Consider the following 21542-nt stretch of genomic DNA (forward strand, 5'->3'; position numbering starts at 1 on the left):
AGGTTTGCTGATGAAATTATGGGTTTGTTGTAACATTTTGTTTTATTTTCAAAAAATTAGGGATTCGTTTCACACATTTAGTACTTTGATCTTGATTTTTGGGGTTTAACTTGCTCTTAAGTTGTTGTTCTTCGTGATTGTTGTCGATATTTTGGTTTGTGATAAAACATTTATGGATTTTGTTTTTGATTTCGGAAGCATGCATCTTCCCAGAAGGTAATTTTGGGGATTATGGTTTTTTATCAAGTTTTTAGGTTTGGTTTGCTGATGAAATTATGGGTTTGTTGTAAAATTTTGTGTTATTTTCAAAAAATTAGGGTTTCGTTTCACACATTTAGTACTTTGATCTTGATTTTTGTGGTTTAACTTGCTCTTAAGTTGTTGTTCTTCATGATTGTTGTCGATATTTTGGTTTGTGATAAAACATTTATGGATTTTGTTTTTTATTTCGGAAGCATGCATCTTCACAGAAGGTAATTTTGGGGTTTATGGTTCTTCATCAAGTTTTTAGGTTAGGTTTGCTGATGAAATTATGGGTTTGTTGTAACATTTCGTGTTATTTTCAAAAAATTAGGGTTTCGTTTCACACATTTAGTACTTTGATCTAGATTTTTGGGGTTTAAATTGCTCTTAAGTTGTTGTTCTTCGTGATTGTTGTCGATATTTTGGTTTGTGATAAAACATTTATGGATTTTGTTTTTGATTTCGGAAGCATGCATCTTCACAGAGGGTAATTTTGGGGTTTATGGTTCTTTATCAAGTTTTTAGGTTAGGTTTGCTGATGAAATTATGGGTTTGTTGTAACATTTTGTGTTATTTTCAAAAAATTAGGGTTTTGTTTCACACATTTAGTACTTTGATCTTGATTTTTGGGGGTTAACTTGCTCTTAAGTTGTTGTTCTTCGTGATTATTTTCCACATTTTGATTTGTGATAAAACATTTATGGATTTTGTTTTTGATTTCGGAAGCATGAATCTTCACAGAAGGTAATTTTGGGGTTTATGGTTCTTCATCAAGTTTTTAGGTTAGGTTTGATGATGAAATTATGGGTTTGTTGTAACATTTTGTGTTATTTTCAAAAAATTAGGGTTTCGTTTCACACATTTAGTACTTTGATCTTGATTTTTGTGGTTTAACTTGCTCTTAAGTTGTTGTTCTTCATGATTGTTGTCGATATTTTGGTTTGTGATAAAACATTTATGGATTTTGTTTTTTATTTCGGAAGCATGCATCTTCACAGAAGGTAATTTTGGGGTTTATGGTTCTTCATCAAGTTTTTAGGTTAGGTTTGCTGATGAAATTATGGGTTTGTTGTAACATTTCGTGTTATTTTCAAAAAATTAGGGTTTCCTTTCACACATTTAGTACTTTGATCTTGATTTTTGGGGTTTAACTTGCTCTTAAGTTGTTGTTCTTCGTGATTGTTGTCCACATTTTGGTTTGTGATAAAACATTTATGGATTTTGTTTTTGATTTCGGAAGCATGCATCTTCACAGAAGGTAATTTTGGGGTTTATGGTTCTTCATCAAGTTTGTAGGTTAGGTTTGCTGATGAAATTATGGGTTTGTTGTAACATTTTGTGTTATTTTCAAAAAATTAGGGTTTCGTTTCACACATTTAGTACTTTGATCTTGATTTTTGGGGTTTAAATTGCTCTTAAGTTGTTGTTCTTCGTGATTGTTGTCGATATTTTGGTTTGTGATAAAACATTTATGGATTTTGTTTTTGATTTCGGAAGCATGCATCTTCACAGAAGGTAATTTTGGGGTTTATGGTTCTTCATCAAGTTTTTAGGTTAGGTTTGCTGATGAAATTATGGGTTTGTTGTAAAATTTTGTGTTATTTTCAAAAAAATTAGGGTTTTGTTTCACACATTTAGTACTTTGATCTTGATTTTTGGGGTTTAACTTGCTCTTAAGTTGTTGTTCTTCGTGATTGTTTTCCACATTTTGGTTTGTGATAAAACATTTATGGATTTTGTTTTTGATTTCGGAAGCATGCATCTTCACAGATGGTAATTTTCGGGTTTATGGTTCTTCATCAAGTTTTTAGGTTAGGTTTGTTGTAACATTTTGTGTTGTGATTAAAAAATTAGATTTCTGTGGAGACATTTAGTACTTTGCTTTCGATTTTTTGGTGTTTGTCTTTGTAGATGAAATGAATGGTTTGTTTTAAAATTCTAGGTTGTGTTAAAGAAATTAGGGTTATGTTGAGACATTTTGGGTTCTGTTCTTGGTAAATATTGGAGAGATTTTGTTTTTCTTAAAAGAATTTGGTTGGGTGTTGATGCATTTTGTGGTTTTTTACCCCCTGAAACTTGATGTGATGTAAAATTTTGGGTTGAGTAGTGTTCGAACATTTCGATGAATGCTTTAACACATAGGTACGACTATGTTCTTCCTCAAAATCTTCTTCCTATCTCTGATCATGGTCAAGTTTTAGGGTTTTTGGTGGTGTAATTATGAGTTTGTTTTGACATTTTGGGTTGTTTTAAAAAAAACTAGGATTTCGTTTCACACCTTTTAGTACTTTGATTCTGATTTTTGGGGTTTAACTTGCTCTTAAGTTGTTGTTCTTCGTGATTGTTGAAAACATTTTGGTTTGTGATAAAACATTTATGAATTTTGTTTTTGATTTCGGAATCATGCATCTTCACAGAAGGTAATTTTGGTGTTTATGGTTCTTCATCAAGTTTTTAGGTTAGGTTTGTTGATGAAATTATGGGTTTGTTGTTACATTTTGGTTTGTGATCAGCAAATTAGGTTTCTGTGGAGACATTTAGTACTTTGTTTTCGATTTTTGGTTGTTTGTCTTTGTTGATGAAATGAATGGTTTGTTTTAGAATTCTGGGTTCTGTTAAAGAAATTAGGGTTATGTTGAGACATTTTGGGTTCTGTTTTTGGTAAATATTGGAGAGATTTTGTTTTTCTTAAAAGAATTTGGTTGGGTGTTGATGCATTTGGTGGCTTTTACCCATGAAACTTGATATGATGTAACATTTTGGGTTGTGTAGAAACATTTTTGGTTTGTTTCAAACATGGGGGGTATCTTACAAACATTTCAATTTGTGCAAAAAACATATAAAAGATAGTGAAGAGCCAACCACCGCTGGGCCTAGTAAAAAAGGCAAGAAAATGATGAATGTGACATCATCACAGACAAAGGTATGATATTCTATAAATATTTCAAAGCATTTTACATAATTTCGAGACATTTTGGAGTTTGTCCTCTCAGTATTGTCTGTGGTCTCGCATTTCGTATAATGTTTTGCCATAACTGCTAGTGTGTTGTCATTCTGTAAAATGTTGCTTCGTTTATTCCTACTCTTATTCTTAGGGTTTTGTGAAAAGTTCTGAAAACCATTGGCATCAGCTTACAGTGTTGTAGCATTCGTAGTCGTGTTGGAACATTTTGCTGAATGATCTAACATATCTATTACTGTGTGTTTGAAGCATCGATCGGCAACATCCAAATCGAAAGAGCAGATGGTGGAGGCTCAACGTACAGAGTCAAGGGAGCAAAAGAAGAAAAATTCTTTAAATTACAAATGTAATTTGAAAGCAGTTCACAAGGTAGCAAGGGACAATTTGGAAGCTTTTGTAGTCCAGTTTTTGTTTGCTGAATGTACTTTGTTTATGATTTTTGGAAGTTTTACTTGATTATTACAGTGATGTTATTGGTCAATGTGGCAGACAATTTGGTTTATGTTTTAACATTTAGTGGGGTGATGATGGATTTTGTGGTTATTAATGAGTAAAAATTGATATGTTTTTGACATTTTGGGTTATGTAGAAACATTTTGTGCAAAACATTTAAAAAAGAGAAGCAGCAGCAGCAAGACAATAGGTTGTACAAAGAGCTAGCTCTAGAAAGAAGGCTAGTGAAGAGACAACAACTGCAGGGCCTAGTAAAAAACGCAAAAAATATTAAAAGTGACTGAATCACAGACCAAGGTAAGATGCATTCCTAAACATTTTGCATAATGTTTAGGAATGCATACGAAATTACATAATGTTCTGTGAAAAAAGTTAAAATTTGGAGAAAACAGTGGCATCAGATTTTTGAAATGTCCTCTCATTATTGATTGTGGAAAATGTTGTCCACATTATTCTTAGGGTTCTGTGTATAGTTATGGAAACCAATGACATCAGTTTTTTTTGGTACACAATTTGCAAAATGATCTCGCATTATTGACAGTGTTATAGCATTGTAAATAATGTTTAGGGGTGCAAGGTAATAACAACAATTGTTTCTCAAAAAATTCGAATAATGTTAGAGAATTATTGATAATGTTGGAACATTTTCAAGAATGTTTAAGAATTGCAGAAATTGTTCCTCGAGCATTATGTATAATGTAGCATGCAAGTTACCTAATCTTCATCCATTTCAGAATATATTCAGAAATGTTACACAACGACGGAGTATGTCCGTTTCAAAATCAAAAGTTCTCTCATCAGCGAAGAAGTGTAGGTATTTTAAATTGAATTCTGCTTTGCAATTTAACAAATGTTTGGGCACTGCTTAAAATGCATTCTGGTGAACATTTTTCAAAATGTTCACACATCCTTTAAAATGTTAATACAAATTGTAAAGTCTTTTTAACAAAACGAGAACCAGTTGCTACTGTTAACATAACTGTACAGAATAGTGTTAACACATCCCGTAAAATGTTTAGACAAACTGTAAAGTGTTGCTTATAAAACGAGAAGTGGTTGCTAATATTAACAAATCTGTACGGAACAACAATGAAAATACCCTAAAACCAAGAACAACCTCACCAATGGTGCTTCAAATAAGTAGATCTACAAATCTATATATTTAACTCTCTACAAAACTATGAAAACACCATGAAAACATCCTAAAACCAGATTTGAAGTTTTTTTAACCTCCATTAAAGAAGATGATGATTGAAGATAAAAGATGATGAAGGTTGCTCAAACGAAGAAGATGATGAAGGTCGCTCAAATGAAAAAGATGATGACTGAAGACGATGATTGAAGATGATGAATGAAGATGATTGAAAATAAAGGAAGATAATGAATGTTCTTGAAGAGGGTTTAGATTTATGTAGAGCGAGAAATCTGGAAAAAAAATTTAGAGAAAGAATGAGGTAATGAAAAGGGTTGAAGAATGATGACAGTAGAGAGATGAAGATGATGATTGAAGAAGATGATGACTGTAGAGAGATGAAGATGATGATTGAAGAAGATGATGACTGTAGAGAGATGAAGATGATGATTGAAGAAGATGATGGTCGGTGAGATTCGAGAGAGAAAAGAGGGTTTGGGTTTGTGTTAGGTAGAGAGAGAAAGTGAAACAGATTATGGAGAGAGAAAAATATTTAGTTTGTGAAAGAGAGATATTAAGGAGAGAGAAAGTTTATGTTTCTTATAGAGGGAGAGAGTTGTTGGATATATATAGGAGGGCAAAAGAGGGATTAGAAGAAACTATTAGGTCTTAGAGATACGAGTTGGGTCCGGATTGAGCATAGGGATGTGTATTTGGGTTTGATTTGAGATATTAGTTGATTATTGGGTTTTGGGTGGGTTAATAATCCCGGTTGGGTTTTTGTTTTGTATTTGGGCCAAAATTTGGGCCTTTCATCAAAAATTTGTATGGGTTTATATTTCGTTTATTTGTATTTTGTATGTTTAACAAAAGCCCAAGGCATACAGTTACCAAATTTGGCATTAATTATCTAAGGTGGATAACTTAGGGGCATCCACTTCGGCTGAGGGAATGTAGACTTTGTTAACCTGATTTAACACCAATTGACTTCTTCAACAAAAAAAAAACACCAATTGACTTAATGGTTCCGACTCCATTTTCACCCAAAAAAATTAACATGTTTGTAATTTATCCAATATATAACCACCACTGACCACCACCATAATTTCTCTCTCTTTTTCCTGATTTCGCTCTCATTTTCTCTCCACTAAATTTTTTGTTTTTTTTCTCTCATGTCTGATTTAGTCTCCCATGTCTGATTTAGTTTTAATTTTAATTTTTTCAAATGATTTTCTTCCTCAAATATATAAATACTAGGTTATGGCCCGTGCCTCCGGCACGGAACTATTTTGAAACACTGAACGCGTTTGAATATATATAATAGGTGAACATGAAAAATACACTTGTTTCATTATATAGATTGTTGAGTGGGCCAGCCAAGATATGACCCATTAGGTGCGTAGAGTAAGAATTAAAAAACAAAAATCTACAAAGATTTTGATCTCAACAATCTGAATCAGACTAAGGTGCTGTTTGTTTTTTTCTTTTTTCAGATCTGAAATCTGAATTGAGATTCAATTCAGATTTCAGATGTTTGTTTTCCAATATTAAGAAATCTGAAAAAATAACTGAATTTGGCTGAGGTCTGAATGGGCTGAAAAGAAAGCCACAAATTTCAGACTTCAAAACAAGTCTGAAACCCAAGACCATTTTCTGAAATTCGTCAAAAGACAATTCTGCCCCTCTGATTTAGAAAAATCTCGTTTCATTTTCAAAATTACACCACTGTACAATACCACCGGAAGTCTGGAACCACCTCCACCACCACCACCACAGGAATACCACTGGCAACACCAACATCACTGTAACACCACCAGCAACACCGCCACCTCTAACACAACCACCGGCACAACCACCACCACAAACCAAAACAATCAACACCAACACAGCAACAACACACATTGATTGATCAGAGGTCATTTATACCAAGGACGACCAAAAACAGTATAAACTCTACCATAACCCCAATCTGGAAGCATTTTAATGGCTTTTGATCTAATTGAAGATGAATTATTGTTAGAGATCCACTCACATTTATACCAAGGACGACCAAAAACATGAATGGGTTTTGAAGCTAGACCAATAATGGCGAAAGTATTTTGTCCTCCTCTGTAAGCACCCATTTGAACGAACAGAGAAGCTGCGTTTCCATATCTGGTGAATGTGCGTTTGTTTGGGTCAGTGGGTTTTGTTGAGAATTTCTTTTCTTCTGGTAAAGTGGCGGTGGCGGTGGTTGTGATTTTTTGAACTGATGAAGGAACAGAGCAGCGGCGAGGGGTGGAGAAGAGGTTGTCGTAATAAGGTTGGAAATTCCAGATTGCCATAACTAGGGTTAGTGCAAATAATGCAGCAACCAAGGGTTTGGTCTCGAAACATATTGGGAGTTTACCAGTGAGGTTGCCGGAGATGATAACTGGGGTACCGTCTTTTCTCATTGTCTTACCGACTGGTTTAACTTTCCCATCTTTCGGGTAAAGAGAGATCTGAAGAGGGTAGGTACACCTTCTGTTAGAGAGAGATCTGAAGAGGGTCGGTTAGAGAGAGAGATCTGGCTAAGGTAGATTACAAATCTTCTGTTAGAGAATGAGAGAGAGAGAGAGATCTGGCAGCTTCATAAAAGAGAGAGGTAAGCAGCTTCATAAGAGAGAGAGAGAGAGATATCCGGTCAGTTTAGCACCGGCGGCTAGGTTAGAGAGAGAAGGAGAGGAAGAGTTTTTCATTTTTGAAGGGGAGAGAAAATGAAACCCTAGTCCTCTCTTTTTGTTCAGTCAATAAACAAAAAACCCTAATTTTTTGGTTAATTATATAACCCAGGGGTATAAAAGTCAATTTTCTTATTCAGACTTAATTATTCAGATCTGGAAAACAAACATCTGACTTAGTAAATGATTCAGCCAAATTCAGATTCAACCATTTCAGATAAGCCAATTCAGATTCAGCCAATTCAGATTCAGACACAAAAAAAAAAAAACAAACACAACCTAACTAAAACTAAATAAATGAAAAGAACAAATACAAATTGCATAAAAATTTCATTAAACACCGGCGTTATTGTAATAGAGTAATACCAATGTAATAGATAAGGCATCAATGTAAGTTAAAAACAAAAAAAAAAAAAGGAGAAAAGATCATTAGACAATGCATAAATGTACATCCACAACAGTGGGGAGTGTATTTACAACTATAATAAACTTGACTATAAGGTGTATAATTAGTTTAGTATATTCATAGAAGAATCGCCACTATGCAAATAGCTGCTTCTTCCCAATATCAAGAAATTTGTAAATAAACCTGCAAACCAAAACATAGAGGAAAATAAATCTCATTTGAGAGGTTCCTCTCTTAAATGCAACTCTATCAACGACAAAAAGATGATAAACTCATTTATACAATATTTTTTGTCCCAACAGGTACTCTACGGCTCTATACATACTTTTTTGTTTAATATATACGCTCAAAATTTCAAAAGCTCATAAACTTGTCATGTAAACCCACTAAGACTGTGATCTATGTTAAGCAAGTGTTCCATGCCTGCAAGTCTGCAACATTTTCACAATGACAACAATGGAGCAAGAGAAAATTGGGTCAAACAAATAATTAGGTGAACTTCGAATCCAAAGGTTTCGACGAAATTTGGACACATCAAAGAATGAACAAGTTACCTTGACAAAATTTAGAATTGCAAAACAAACCATGATCCTTCATTAATCATGCAGCCAACGTCACCTCCCAGATTGACCACACCAGTGTATGGATAATGAATATTTTGTCAGACTCCACTGGAATTTGGAAAAGCAATCCCCTGGATGACCTGTCAATCTGTCATAAAACGCTTGTTCAGTTTATAACTATGGTCTTTGTTTATATTCCTAGAAATTTCTTATTTATACTTTATCGACCTTGATATAGTCATTGTCCATCGAAGTACTACGGAGAAAAAAGATCTTGTTTGGACAATTTACATATTGCGCACAAATGTAGATCAAACAACCATGAAAATGGAATAACTGACAAACTGAATACCTTCTTATGGTCAGTGAGCTAGGTTAACATCGTGAACCTATCACTTTGAAACCATTGATGCAGATAATTGCAACTGTCACTATAGGTAGATTTTCCAGCAATGCAATAGTTACAGGGTTTGTCCCGAGACTTCAAGAAACCCAAGAATCTCCACCCACTGGCCCAGCACGACCCTGACCGTGCAGAGAAAAAGAGCCTGAGAAATTCCCATCATCAGGTGGTATGCGTGATCTCTTTTGTGCAATTCCAATGTTAGTTTCCTGTGGTAGTTCGTTGTGTCGATATTGATAGGGATTCCTGTTGCATAAATCCCACGTAATGCGATTTTCTTCATCGATGTAACGGTCAAGCCTATCACCTCGATTAACAGTACATGATTCCAATATGTTCAACTGTATTGCATTTTATATTGAGAGTGAGACAACAATTTTATCGTCTACGAATTAAAAAATTAGGAACAAATGACTGCAGACGGCTTTTCTGGCAGGTACTTTGGTGCCCATAAGTTACCATCAGTCTGTCTACCAGATTCGCTCGAATAAGATGTCAACCTGCAAATTCACCAACATTAGAGAGAAGAAAGATGCATTTTGATTATGAAATATAACTCAATTTTTTAAGACTTTGAGCTGGAGATAAATGACAATAACAAGTTTTTTCTTCTGAAACATACTTTGTCCATGGCATCTCAAAGCTCATTATAAAACTATTACATAGTAGATAAAGGGGTGTTGAAAAAATTATGAAGAAAGGTTTGGTTCTGAAACCTGCATTTTTTGACGGATTCTGCAATCTTAGGTCTAATTCCATCTATAGGGAATGTAGACGCTCGAAGCGGTATACTTGCAAGATCAAAGAAAATATATTTAACGTATCACGTAAATAATCTTCAGCATGTGGTAGTGAATCTATTGAAAGTGGTAAATAACCTTCAAGTAGTCCACTTATACCAGCAACAAGTTATAATAATGAGCGAAACGTCCATGTAAAATGATTCCATAATTTAAGAATCATGGTCTACATATAAAAACTAAATTAATACAATTTCCAATTAATCCGAATTTAGACATCTTCAGTTTACCAACAAAAATTTCTTTTAAGTATTTTGACGAAGACTGAAAAATAGACATCATTATGAGATAACTCACAAAATGAAAGAGAATGCGACTTACATGGCAAACGTATGAGAATTTTAGCTGCCCTATCTCGCTTGGTTCTATGTTTTTGAAGAAATCAAGTATGAATGGAGCTATTAATAATTTTCGGCATACAAACTCAGATGGAATTCAAGTATGAATAAAGCAATCAAGTATGAATAAAGCATCTGACTAATACTACTACCATTAATTCTCTTCCCTTCAAACATATTTTTGTTTCCCATCTTCTAGTTGAGGCATTTTATCAAACGCGGTCGCAAAAATTTCTGATTTACAAGTTCTAATCCTCTAAAAACAACTTGTGAAGCTCTGGTTGTCATTGAATGGGAAATTATGTTTCTCAAAAACCCTGATTCCACCAGCTAAATGCAAACAGAAATACAATACCCATATTAAAATGGCAGATCAGAAAATAAAAATTATACCTTCTATAAAAATTGTCATCACCACCATGAGGCACTATCACACAAACCTCGGTGAGGAACCACCTCATGCCATGAAAACCACATAGAGCAAGTGAGAAATGGGGCGATAATGAAGGAATAGTGTAAAAGTGTAAAACAGAAGAAAGAAAATACCAGAATCTTCTTTGATGAGCCTTTCATCGTTAGCTTATTTGTCGATTCCGTTTATATTTATCTTCTTTGATAAGCTTGAAATCATGATTCCAGCGTTTCGAATTCTTCATGAAGATTACTCGACATAGTCTACTCTCTACCTTGCAACATCTATGGAGCAAAAAGAAGTTTCTGAGGAGACGAATAGATGAAGAAGAATTCCATTAGTATTTACTAATTCAATATCACTCAAATCTTACTTTGCCTTCCACCAAAAGTTTAGCTCTTCAAAAGCCTCAAGAGCGATTAGTACTTGGATCACATGTAAAGCCATATATGAGATAATTACCATTCAATCCAACACTCCTACCAAGTTGAAGGCTTGGTGATGCTGCAACCGGAAGTAAGTGGGTCTTGCGAAAACTTCTTTTTTGCAAGAATCGACAAAGTGAGCTTCCGCAAACCAGTAATTGCAGGAGATACCCTGGACGTGAACTGTTGGAACAGTTGGACGTGAACTGTTGGAACAGTTGGACGTGAACTGTTGGAACAGTTGGACGTGAAATCTATGAAATCCCGTTATACACAAAATGCTCTGTGCGCCTTTCACTTTTTTGTGTTCTTTTGATTATATATATATATATATATATATATATATATATATATATATATATATATATATATATATGCAACACTTTTACGAATGCGCAACGATAAGGAACATATTCTGTATAGGAAATTAAGAAAAAGCTTGCTTACCATTTACCAAACAACTGAGAGACAACATCTACTTCCAAATTCCTTAAAAAGAACAGTCACTGACCCATATTTCATAACAAGTAATAGATAATAAACCCAAGTTCCTTTTTGACATTTTATCAAACAACTGAAAGACAACATCTACTTCCAAAGCAAAAGAACACAACAAATAAAACATAAAAGACAGAAGAATTACGACCCCTGGAAAATGAGTTCTTCACACGCTTCATCATCATGGTCAAAGGATTATGAGATTGAAATTTACCAATAGATAAGAGAAGAAAAGATGAGAAAATGAATTTGGATTTCTTACTCGCTTTTTAACATACAGTGAATTCATTCCTCACCAAACTGAATGTGGAAGAAGAAGGAGAAAATAGTGAAGCAGCAATTAAACAATGGTGATAATGAAGACAGTAATGGTGAATTCCATTAGTAATACGTTTTAGGGAAAGTTGGAAGTTTGAGAATTCAATTTGGTGAATCCCATCAGTAGTATACTACCCATAAATTATAGAGGATCGGAAATGAGAAGGTATGTCCGGTGGACTGAGAAGGTATACCGATTCGTTTGTTACAGGCGTCCGGTTGCCAACCTAATTGATTATACTCAATCCAACTGTTGGGATCGATGGTGATGTGGGACGGACGGCTGGATTTATCCAGGGGTTTGTCCCAGTCAGCATCCATCCACCTGTTTTATTATATAGACTTTCAACAAAAGTTTGTTTGGGTAGACAAAGAAGGTTACATTCGAAGCAAGCAAAAAAAAAAATAGGACATAAATTCTTTTATCTTGCCAAGTAAGAAATAAATATTGCAACATACTAAGCCAACCCTCTGTAAAGAGAAAAGATTATGAGAAAGAGATGAAATGAAAAGAGGAAAGTGAAGAAAGACGAAGAGAGAAAGATGAAGTGAAAGAGAGATAAAGAAAATAAAAAATGCAAGAACAACAAAAAAAATTAAGTCCACCGGCCTTTGGTGCAGTGGTTGGACGCCCCTCTTAAGCCCATGAAGTCGTGGGATCGAGTCTCGGTGGAAACAGTTTGCCATCAAAATTTATCTTATGTAATTTAAGCTATAAATAATGTAATATTTTGTAAGGCTTTAGGTCTCTTTATTGTTGGGCTTTATGCCTCTTTCATTCTTGGTTTAAATTAGGCGGCTATCGTGCTTATTGCATCTTCATGATGCATCAATGTCTTGTAACGACTAACGTACGTATATCATAGTCGAATTCTCAATATTTTTTTTCTAAAATACTACAGAATAAGCGCAAAATAAATGAGGGTCAAACACAAATTCTGGACACAATTAAGTGCCAAAATAATAGTTGGTTACGAATTAAGGGCAAACCAAGATTTCGTTATAAATGGGGGCAAACAACAATTATTCTTCCCAAAACCTCAGCTGCAAAAAAAGAGAGAGTTAATTCATGCTTTTGAGTGAGTTGAACCCCGTACCTTGGGAGTGCAAGTCACAACATCAACCAACCGGCCTATCTCTCTTACATGACAAAATCTTGGTCCACCATATGTGAATCTAACCCACACTATAGTCTAGATTAGTCTTCACATAGTTCCGCCTCTGACACCGTTATCTTACAAGATTAAGCAAAACGTAAATAATCCCAACTAGTTTACTGTTATATTTCATACAACTTAATTTGTCTTGTCTAAAAAAATGCATTTCAACATCTTCACTAAACAATTACTATATAAATGATGCATTTATTGTTTATTTGGATGAGAAAAAGTCGGAGATTTAAAAAATGAACTTATTACTCACTTTCTTTTTATTAAGTTTTGACTTTAAATCCATTATATATTTTTATTTCAGACCCATCACCAGGGGTCCTCACAGTTTTAAGCTAACTGCAAAATATTTACAGTGACTTACCAACTTTGTAATGCCACAGCTTGACTGTACCAACACCAACTCCATCTCCTTCTAGAATTTGGAGACTGTTATGGTAAAAATGAGGTATATGCTTTGAAAGTTGCTTCACATCATCCTTATATAAGGCATAGAATTGATCAGCTGAAGAATTCACCTCAATCTCAACCTCTAGTTTCTCAACCATCATGAATTCTTAAATATTTCACTTTCTTGTTTCTGTGATGAGAATCAGAGGAACTGTAGATGAGATTATATAGTTTGGAAAAGATAACAACCTGGAAGATATATGGTTAGAAGCCAACGTCATTATTGATTATTTTCACCTAATTCAAAATTAAATGCAATTAATGAGAGGTTATTTTCCAAATGCCCCCTATTTTATGACTAGTCTCCTGGTAGCCCCCTGCTTTATCGAAAATACCCAGACGGCCCCCTTTGACCATTACCGTCCATTTGACTGTTAACCTCCTTTCGGATTTCCCAGAAATACCCTTATTTTCATTAATTCACATCAACAAAAATTGTTTCTCTTTTCCCTTCATCTTCCCCAAATTATTTCTCTTTCTTCGTCATATTCCCCAAATTATTTTTCTCTCTAAAATCAATCAAATAACTTTCTTCCCCTACCATTACCATTTAATTTTTCATTTGGGAAATTTTTAGCAAGATTATGCCTTCTAGAAATTTAAGTTTTTCATAAGGCACTTAGATTTCCAAGCTCTATACATAGAGTTTTCCAAGCTCCAATGGAAACTCTTTTTTTTTTTTTTGTTAAGACCAATGGAAACTCTATTACTCTATAATATACAGAATTCTGAATAAAGAAGCGTCATATTTGAAACTCTATAATATAGAGTTGATGTGACATGATATATTTTTGGTCCTTGGTTCCCATAAAATTTATATTTGATTCCTTAATATGTTTTATAAATTGACACTTATGTCATATTATTTTGTATTCTAATAAACTAATAATATTATTTAATTAATTATATAATTATAGATTACCCTAATTAAAATTTTATTAATACAAATAAAATACTTAACAAAATACAAGATTAGATAATAAATGAGACCATATCGTCTCTTAAAATTTAATCATTTTTCTAAGACATAGCATCACCCCGTCTTGCCCACAAATGCTCAACCAAAGCATTTCTCAATGCACAGTGACTCTCTTTATCTTTAATTTTTTTGTGTCAAGATAGAAATTGTGTAAAACTTTCTTCTGTAAAACTTTTCGGTGTCATTTTCTAGATATGAAAGTGGTGGATACGGAGGTGGGTATGGATGTGTAGACGGAGGTGAACCTAGAAGTGGAGACAAAGGTGCAGACTTACCGAAATACAAAATAATTTACGGGAGTAGTTACGTAACAATATTAGTTTATATTTTTGTATTTTGTAGTAATGTACGCATTGTAATATCTCTGATATTATATATTTGATTTTTAATATAATGTTTTATATATAATATGTATTAATTATATTTAATTTATCAAATTTTAGAAGTTATAATAAATAAAAATCTAAGTTACAGATTTAAAACTAATAAAATAATAAACATGTCAATGTAGAGACTTGAATAGTGTTTTGCGTTTGGAGTGAATCTCTATTTAACGAGTAAAAATATAGAGATTATGCCAATACAGAGGTTTCACGTTTGGAGATGCTCTAATGGTTAATAAGATCCGAAAGATCGTTCAACTTAAACAAGTAATGAAGAAATGGAAGATGATTAATTTAGGAAAACGATCTGATTCTGATTCATAAGCAAACTCACATTCTGGGTCTTCTTCTTTTTCTTCATGTAGTGGTGGTGGTGGTGGTTCAAATCGTCGGATTCCATCTGGGTTTCTTGCAGTTTATGTTGGATTGGAAAGAAAGAGATATGTTATCCTAACTCAGTTTCTAAATTTATCGAATTTTGTTTCTTTATTGAAGAAAGCAGAAGAGGAATTTGGGTATCAATCTAATGGTGGATTAGTTTTGCCTTGTGAAGTTGGTTTGTTTAAGAAAATTTTCAAAATTCTTGATAAAGATGAACCGAGATTTAGAAAATTAGGATTTAATGAGATAGTGAATATGTTTTCTGAGGTGGATTTGGATTTGGATTCTTCTTGCAGAGATGGTAAAGATTCGTATCACGGGTTCACCATCTGTTGTAGAAAACTAGGGCTTGATTTCTGAAAAAAAAGGTTGAAAGTTTAAGATTTATTTCAAGATGGTCATATGGGGGTTTCAACATAATTAGGGTTTGTAAAGAGTAAATGGTAAGTGAAGATTGATGGGTTGTTTTATTTTGCTTGGGTTAGTTTTTTTCCATCCATGATCCCAAACTTTAATGGAGATGGGTTGAATGAGATGTTGTTTTTCTTCTCCTTAGTTTTTAGGGTTTTCTTTTGGGGGAATCAATATGTTAATGCAAATGTGGGGTGGTAGAAAATTTGAATGTTCATATTAAGATGATGATCTGAAAACATTGAGAAACTGAATGAAAAAATTCCTTTTCTACTATTCTTCTTTTAGAAATACCTGATCAGAAATCAATTAACCATTTAATAAAAAAAAAAAAATTTGATTTCTATTGACGTAAGTACATGAAAAAAAATCAAATGGTTGTGGTTTTGGGAAGAAGAAAGAAAATGGAAAACTTAAATTTCTGGGAAGAGAGTCATTTGATTGATTTTAGAGAGAGAAACAATTTAGGGAAGATGAAGAAGAGAAAGAAATAATTTGGAGAAGATGAAGAAGAGAAAGAAACAATTTGATTGATGTGAATTATGAAAATAAGGGTATTTATAAAAACCCAAAAAGAGGTTAACAGTCAAATAGACGGTAACGGTCAAAGAAAACCATTTGGGTATTTTCGATAAAGTAAGAGGCTACGGTAACGGTCAAAGAAAACTATCTGGGTATCTCAAAAAAAAAAAAAAGAGGCTACGCATAAAACGGATCATAAAGTAGGGGGCATTTGAGAAATAGTTCATTAATAAACTTAGGTAAGTGGGGCCATTGGGGCATTATATGCCTCATACAAACTACTCCCTCTATCCCATTTTGTTTGTAGTTTAGGGGTATCCAACTTATTAAGGAATGTTATTTATTGTTGACAAATATAAAGACTTTTCCTAAATTACCCTCATTTAATATAGAGTATTTCATTAAATACAACATTGGTAGAAGCGTAGAACCAACTAAAGGGTAGTCTTGGAAGTTTCATCAAGATGAATGTTATAAAAGGAAAGTGACCAAACATTTTGGGACATCCATAAAAGGAATAACAACCAAACAAAATGGGGGCGGAGGGAGTACTTTTCTTTTGTTTGAAGGTCATACAAACTACTTTTTGGTTGAATGTCATACAAACAACTTGTATAAAGATGAATGTCATATAAACAACTTGTATAAAGAGAGCGATAATGTGGGCCGGATTGGGGCATTATATATCAAATCAAAACTATTTTTTCTGAAGAGTCCAGAGAAATAAAGATGCTGAATAAAGTATGGGTTATTTATAGGAGTTTCTCTCTCTAGTTTCTAGAGAGAGAATTTAGGTCCGGGTTCTTCCGTCTCTCTTTCTTCGTGATTTTTCAAACTATTCCCTTCACTTACTTTCCTCCCACCAAAGCAATCACTGATTCACTTGTTGGCCTCTTTTTCTTATTATCTTTGAGAATCTGAGGGCAAGTTCCAGTTAGATCTGTAATTTCTCTTTGGATTGTCTATCTCTCTGGTTGTCTTTCATGTTTATTACTTTCAGCTGGATATATCTTTCTTAGGTTGTTTGATCTATCTTGTTTGTTCTTATAGTCCTCATTTTCTACATATAAATTTATCCTTTTAGTGGTTTATATAGTACCCTGTGTAAGTATTAGTTTCTGTTGATCCCTTTAAATTATTGTCTCTCTTTCTAGCTAGTTCTTGTAATCTCACTCTTGAAGTTGGAGATAACGGCTCACCCGGGCCATAAGTAGGGAATCAAAGCTTCATCTTTGATGAAGAATTGATAAGCGAAAGAACAACGACATGATGGTCGCCGAGCTCACCTTTTCCGACGTCGGGGTCGAACACGGTTTGGTGGAAGAAGATAGAGTACGTGTCAAGCGCAATGAAGTTCTTACTTTGGAGGACTACACGTGTGTTCCTTCTTCTACAACTGTTGGGTTGTTAGTTTTAGTGGGCCTTAAGGAAGTTTGTTGGCCCAGTGCTACCTTTTATAGTTGGGCTTATTCCTACTACTATATAAGCCAGTTGTTTGATCCGGGAGTACTCAAAAGGGCTTGGTCTTATATGTGATTGGTAAGCCTTTCGACCCAGGTAAATTGTCCAGGTTTATTACGGAAACGGACTATGGACTATCCTCTTTTTCTGCTGCTACAATACTAACGGATTTAATTCTGTATATGTCTTTAATTGGCATTGAGCATGCACCTCTCCTCTCGCCTTTGGCAGTTTCACTGCTTCTTATTCCTAGCTCAGTTGTGTCTTCGGACTCAGATTGGGTTGGCAACCCTATGTACCAGGTATCTAACTATTCTTCGTCTCGAAAATGATCAGATATTATTTCTCTTTCAAGAGAAGTTTGGAGAGTAACCTTAGAACCTTTTGGTTCTGCTCTTTGGGAATTTAGTGCTTTCAGTGAAGGTATTGATTTTCCTTTTCATCCTATCTGGGGGAGGTTTCGTTGGTCCATGCTATTAAATCAAATCAGGATTGACAAGTCTAGAAGTACGCTAGAGTTAGAAGTTTATCTTGGATATACTGGTTTAGAGCAAGTTTTGTTGCAGGGGTTCCACATCTTGGTCATCTTGGGTTATTTTGATGTTGTTGAGCTTCCCCTGCATTTAAAGGAATCAGGTAAGAGCGGATATCGGGTGTTATTGTTCAATTTTATGTATTTAGCTGATGTTACCTTTGTTTCACTTCTTTAAACTGTTGAGATATAAATAATAGGGTGTTTACAGTTGTCTTAAAAAAAACTATTTTTTCTCATAAAATTATACATACCTGACTTTTTCTCATCTTATACAATCCTAGTACAACTAGGCCCTTATCTAGTTTGGTTCCTAATTTTAAATGGTAGGTGTTTGGGTGAAACAAGAAAAGTTTCTAGAGAAAGGGTGAAAAATCCAAAAGACACCCACTAACGCAGCCCTCAAATCACCGGCATAAAGGGGCTTCCCGGAGATGGTTGGTGACGACCGACAACGTCTTTCTCTCTCCTCTCTCTCTCTTCACTTCTTACCTCTCTCCTCTTTATTTGTCTAAGTTTCGGCGAAGGGGAGAGAGCCCCTTTGCCGCAACCATATTCGTTTGGAAACCAGACGAGTTTCCAACAAATTCTCCCCTTCGTCGAATCTTATGAGAGACTGAGAGAGAAAAGAAAGAGATAGGAAACGAGGAAAGAGAGAACAGAGAGAGAAGAGCCAACCGAATTTGGTGGTGGTGATCGCCGACATTAATGGCGAAGGTCGCCAGTGTATGGTAGAAGTCGCCGGGTATGGTAGAAGTCGTCGGAGTTATAGTGGAGGTGAGAAGGGAAGAAGAAAGAATAAAGAATTGAAAAATAATTAAGGGTGATGTTTGAGGAAACAAAAACATTTTGTTTCCACCCAATACTTATTGCCCTGAAAGCTTTTCTTGTTTCACCAAAACACCGACTTTTTAAATTAATTCGCCTTTTTCAAAAGTAATTTATATGTGGTAAAGAAATTTTTTATGTAAAATTATAATACATATTTAATCTCAACTTAATAACTTAAATAATCATTGTACTTATCATTTTTCACAAAATCGGATATTAGTCGTGGAAAAACAAACTAACCTTACCTAGGGAATTTGAGCTAGAAAGTTGAAATTTGGGTTTACTTTAGTTAATCGAGTTACCAGACAGAAAATATGGGACCATAGCCATAGTTTGATTCGAGGTGTATACCTTTTTTTTGTTGAACTTGATACTTGTATACTTGAAAATAATATTTGATTTTACTCTAGTGGACCAATCGAGTCACTAAATGGAAAATGAATCAAGAAAGTCAGACGTCAGTCTTTATCTTGAGAAATCGAGAGTTCACACCATACCAGTTTAAACGTAAAGAGCTAGAAAGTTGGGGCTTGTAATTTTTAAATAAAAAATTCTATCGACGGAGGGCTGGGGGAGGGACCAAAATGGAGGGATGAATAGAATTTCTCTTTTTAAATTTTTTTATCTAATCTGTGTAAATAGTTTGAACATAAATTTACAGGAGTGAAAAAAGAAGATAACGTGCGGAAACAAGACGCACCATACCAGTTTAAAGTCCTTTTTGGATCTAAATCAAGTTATCAACCCAATCCCTCTTGCCATAAATTTTGACATAGACTTTACCAATTGGGTGAGATTAGATGAATGTCCTTGCAAATCGATACAGAGTTCACTAACCTAAGCCAAAGATCTGTCTGATCATCCATTACCAATTCGGTATGAGATTACATTGTCAAATTGTGAAAATTGGCTTTCAATTGGATGTTTTGTATTTAAAACTTCGATTGAGATGTACTCGGAAATAGATTGTTATGATAATTCTTGTAAGCTAAAAGAGATATTGTAACTTGGAATGCAATAATTGGAGCAAATGTTAATGAAAGATTTTATCAAGAAGCTTTTGATTTTATTCAGGAAGATGAGAGATAGTGATAGCATAGAGCCGGATGAAGTAAAAACTCTTAATATTGTTTCAACTTGTACACTATCAAGTAATACAGTTTCACTACGGTCCGAGAAAGATCAATACTTTAGCAGACGCTTTAGCCAAGTGGGGTAGAAAACAAGGGATCAGTCGAACGTGCCATTCGATGGAGAGAATGAGGTGTGAGCTGAAGATGTAACTGTCTTGGTTTGGTTTTTTTGTGTTTTTCCTTCAACAAAAAAAAAATAAAAAAAAAGTAATTTTGAACAAGGGTAGTTCTTCATTTGTACTCGAAGGAATGTTGTTTTGGAAGCAGGAGATAGAAAGGATAATGGAAGTGAACTTCACTCAAGTTAGTTGACTAAGTGCTTCTAGAGAGCTCTGGTCAATGATCATTGACCCGAGTCAAGAAAAACTCTGCGCCCTTATAGACTTTAGACAGGTGCTTTTAGCAACATACATGGTTGAAGGGGGAATGGGAAAAAGACCCAATATCATCTAGGTAATGAGAACCTAATTTGCACATCCATAAGTTTGTTTCCTGACAGTAAACACATGGAAGTTACAAAGGTATTTACGGATTTGTCACTGAAGAAAATCCCATGTTTTAGTTGTTTGTAGTAAAATTACATGTGTCATCCACTAGAATAATGACGCGTCAGTTTTTTTCTTTCTCCAAACTAAAATATTCTCCCTCTCTAAAATTAATTTATCAACTTTTTTTCTCTATGATAATATAGAACTTCCAAATTTTTCTATTAATGCTAATTTTGGAGACTTGCTTAACCGTTTGTGTCAGGTGAAGAGGTTCAAAACCCAATCAAATGTAATACCGTCGGCCAAAATTCCGAGGGACTTGACTTATCTTCTAGAGGAACAATATCATAAAGGTGAAACCTCACAAGTCAAGGCAGCCCAAATTCCACATGAAGAAAGAGCAAAAAGACACTACAAAAGGACGGCAAAACAAATGACAGTGGAAGCATCCATCGATGGGGTACCGGCAACCCAAATGTCGGGGTCATTATGAGTATACTTGCGTGGAATTGTCGGGGATTTGGGAACACCCCGACAAGAGAAACTTTACATCAGTTCCTAGGATCGACAAAACCATTATTGGTTTTTCTTTCCGAAACTCGTATTACTAATTATGTACCTTTATCTATGTTTAATAAATATAATCTTAGTAGTTACTTTTCTGTGCCTTTTATTGGTAGAAGTGGGGGATTAATTCTTCACTGGAACCCTACTATTGATGTGAATATTCATTCATCATCTCCCAATCTCATTCATTTGACTATTAAGTCTTCGATAACATCAGACCTTTGGGATATGCTTTGCATCTATGGACCTCCTCGGGTCCAAGACAGACAAACTTTTTGGGATGACATATTAACTCGGATCAATGGTCTGAACAATCCTTTTTGTTTAATCGGCGACTTAAATGCTATTTCCTGTACCACAGAAAAATGGGGCGGCAGTACTAATATTCCTTTTCTACATAATTTTCAGAACTTTATCACATCAGCAAATCTCTTGGACATCGGTTTTAATGAACCAGCATACACGTGGACAAATAACAAATCGATTCACCACCTGACAAAAGAACGATTAGACAGAGTACTATGTAATTCGAACTGGTTAATACAATTTCCGGAGGCCGGGGTATTTCACTTACCACGTT

General features: G+C 34.4%; 1 long non-coding RNA gene and 1 pseudogene across 1 annotated transcript; one reads left to right on the forward strand and one right to left on the reverse strand.

Annotated features, from left to right (window-relative positions):
* Window positions 1-3641: 3641 nt before the first annotated feature.
* Window positions 3642-13411, reverse strand: LOC147566394 (uncharacterized). Its single transcript, XR_015230452.1, has 2 exons — window positions 11999-13411; window positions 3642-6043 (listed from the first exon to the last, which is right to left on the reverse strand). It is a non-coding gene; the product is annotated as an uncharacterized LOC147566394 (long non-coding RNA).
* Window positions 13412-14864: 1453 nt separating this feature from the next.
* Window positions 14865-15377, forward strand: LOC147566395 (protein SMALL AUXIN UP-REGULATED RNA 51-like; annotated as a pseudogene).
* Window positions 15378-21542: the final 6165 nt, after the last annotated feature.

Source organism: Eschscholzia californica, unplaced genomic scaffold (assembly GCF_041429995.1).
Source record: "Eschscholzia californica isolate CP2 unplaced genomic scaffold, dmEscCali1.0.p SCAF_1, whole genome shotgun sequence".
In the NCBI taxonomy this organism is placed as follows: domain Eukaryota; kingdom Viridiplantae; phylum Streptophyta; class Magnoliopsida; order Ranunculales; family Papaveraceae; genus Eschscholzia; species Eschscholzia californica.